The following is a 3,488-nucleotide window of genomic DNA, read 5'->3' as shown; positions in this document are numbered from 1 at the left end:
GTGACTGAGGGTGGCATCACAACCTCCCAATCCGCCCTGCTCTGTGCATGACAGGGGGCGGCGCCCCAACTCCCCAATCAGCCCTGCTCTGAGCCCGACCAGGGGCTGCACCTAGGGATTGGGCCTGCCCTCTGCCACCCAGGAGTAGGCCTAAGCCAGCAGGTCGTTATCTCCCGAGGGGTCCCAGACTGCGAGAGGGCACAGGCCGGGCTGGGGCACCCCCCTTCCCCCCTGAGTGCACAAATTTTTGTGCACCGGGCCTCTAGTATATATATATATTATACAAAGCGTCCCCTCAGGAGTTCTACTGGGAAATCGGGAGACTGGGATACCTGGAGCTCAATCGCTCACTATGACATGTGCTGACCACAAGGGGGCAGTGTGGAATGCTGGAAGGCCCCAATTGGCCCTGATCACCAGCTAGGCCTAGGGACCCTACCTGTGCAAGAAATTCATACACTGGACCTCTAGTATATATACTATACTAGTAAAGAGAGATAGGGGAAGGAAAAGGGAGAGAGAAAGAGAGAGAAACATCAATGTGAAAGAGAAACATTAATTGGGTGCTTCCTGTATGTGCCCCAACTGAAGATGGAACCCTCAAATTGGGTATGTGCCCTGTTTGGGAATTCAACTTGCCACCATTCAGTGCACAGGATGATGCTCCAACCAACTGAGCCACACCAGTTAGGGTGATTATTAACATTTTTAGTAGCCAATCTCAGGAGCTCTTTATAAATTTGTAATACATTTTAAATTTCAATGTGATAAGATGATTGGCTCTTTTTTTTTTTCCATACAAAGCTTAATGAAGGGTGTTTTTTTTTGTTTTGTTTTGTTTTTTTGCATTTTAGCAGTAGTTAACCATTCATGTAACGCTTCCCATATTTACCCTAAATGACTAATATCTGCTTTAGATATGAGTTCTATTTTCCAATTCTGCAATTCTGTCAGTGTTTCAAAGAAGATTTCAGAGGTTTAGTGTATCAAGGGAAAATACTTCAAGTGTTAAAGTAAAACATGAAAACATATATTATAAATAATAACTTAAATTCAAAATTAAGTTTGTTTCTCATTTACATAAAATTTATATATTTCCTCTGGATGAATGCCATTTTCAGTCCAACCAGGGGCCTTTTAACCAATGATTAGACTCTCATATTTACTGAACTGAACTTCCTCTTTTAGAATAGGGGTTGAATTAGGAAGGGGGGGGGAGGCGCTTAGCTATCAGAAGTTGGCATAATCTGTGAAAGAAGCAGTAAATGTCCTAATTTCCTAGCATCAATACATCTTGTGTCATCTTAATGCCAGTTTTCTTGGTCTGCCATAATGAAGTATCACAGACTGGGTGGTTTAAACAGTAGAAATATATTTTCCCACCATTCAGGAGGCCAAAATCAAGGACATAATTGGCTTCTTTTGAAGGCTATGATAGAGAATCTGCTCCATCCCTCTCTCCTAACTCTGGTGGTTGCTGGCAATACTGGGCACTCCTCATCTTGTGGAAGCATCTTCACATACTATTCTCCTTGTTTATGTGTCTCCAAATGTCTCCTTTTTCTAAAGGCATCAGTCCTATTGGAGTAGGGATCCATCCTACTACAGTACAAATCCATCATAACTAATTACATCTTCAGTGACCCTATTTCCAAACAAGGTCACATTGTAAGGCACTAGAGGTTAGCACTTTAACATATGAATTTAGGGGACACAGTTCAACATAGAACACTGCCAAACTCTCAATCTCTGTGAACTTAGACAGATTACTTCATTCTAAGTCTCAGTTTGTTTATTGAAAAATATAGTAAAAGCAATACTACCCACGTCATTAGATTTAACTATGCCATACACACATAAGACATCTGAATACATTTCTGTTATTATTAATAGTAGTTGTCTAGTATGTCTTCTCTATAATTTGATTTCCATGTAGTCACATGTTTCATTCAACCTTAACTTTTTATCTATGCAAGAAATGTTATCTATGAGAACTTGTTTTAAAAAAGGAAATACTACTATCCAAGTACATTTTTAAAAAAGCATATGTTAATGTGCAGTTGCAAAAGCATTCTAGATATCCTGATACATCTTTATATAGTACCTTGGTTATTTAGTAGTATTCTACAAAAACATTCTAGATATCCTGATACATCCTATATAATAAAAGGCTAATATGCAAATTGACCAAACGGCAGAATGACCGGTCGCTATGACACATACTGACCACCAGGGGCAGATGTTCAATGCAAGAGCTGCCCCCTGGTGGTCAGTGTGCTCCCACCGAGGGAGCGCCACTCAGTCAGAAGCCCTGAGCCAGGCTCACAGCTGGTGAGCGCAGTGGCAGTGGCGGGAGCCTCTCCTGCCTCCGCAGCAATTCTAAGGATGTCCGACTGCTGGCTTATGCCCACTCTCCAAGGGGAGTGGGCTTACGCCATCAGTCAGACATCCTCTGAGGGCTCCCGGACTGCGAGAGGGCACAAGCTGGGCTGAGGGCCTTCTTCACCAACCGCACAAATTCCATGTACTGGGCCTCTAGTTTTTATATAGTTATCTTCATTATTTAGTAGTAAAATTTCATGTATGATATACATTCAGAACGCACAATTGCTTAAAAGTAACAGACTAACAAGACTGATACTTATAATTTTCCCATTATATACTTAACATGAGGAAATGTACATAGTGAATATTAAAGTTCAAAAAATGAGGTCAAATACAATTTTGGGTTTACCCTGTCAAACTGATATATACTTTCTATATTTTAAAACATGTTACATATTTTGCAACATTTCCTGAAAATTCCATACCAATAAGAATTAAGTTACTTAACAGAAGTAGTTATACTACTATATTATGAGAAGCCTCATTAGTTTTTCTTTGATAATTAGCTATAACTGCACCAAAAATTATTTAGATATAATGACACAAAGGGTCTCAGGAAAGTTAGCACTCATGAATACGTATTGTGAGTAAATTGAATTGAAAAAGCCTTGATTAAGCAATACATACCCAATTTCACATAAAAATGCTGATTTCTCCCTGAAGAACAATACAGTCTCCATTAAAATGGGAACATTTCATATGAATATAAAATTAATTTTAAAAATGTATTTCTATTATGCCCCTGACTAGAATAAAAAGCATATACTATCTCACACATATTCAAATTCGGGTGAATTAATATTGCTGTCATACATCAATAATCCAATTACCAAATCTTAGTTAAACAGGTTCATTAAATACAATAGGACCAATTGAAAGACTTCTCTTCCCTTAGCACAGTCTTAGAATTTTTTTCATATTATAATTGGATATATACAGGGGTGGGCAAAAGTAGGTTTATAACCCTGGCCAGTGTTGCTCAGTGGTTGGAGCATCTTCCCATACACCAAAAGGTTTCAGTTTCAATTCTTTTTTTTTTTAAATTAAATCTTTATTGTTCAGATTATTACATTGGTTCCTCTTTTTTCCCACCATAACTCCCC

The sequence above is a fragment of the Myotis brandtii genome, unplaced genomic scaffold, assembly GCF_000412655.1.
Source record: "Myotis brandtii unplaced genomic scaffold, ASM41265v1 scaffold649, whole genome shotgun sequence".
NCBI classification, from domain to species: Eukaryota; Metazoa; Chordata; class Mammalia; order Chiroptera; family Vespertilionidae; genus Myotis; species Myotis brandtii.
This window is presented reverse-complemented; position numbering follows the sequence as displayed.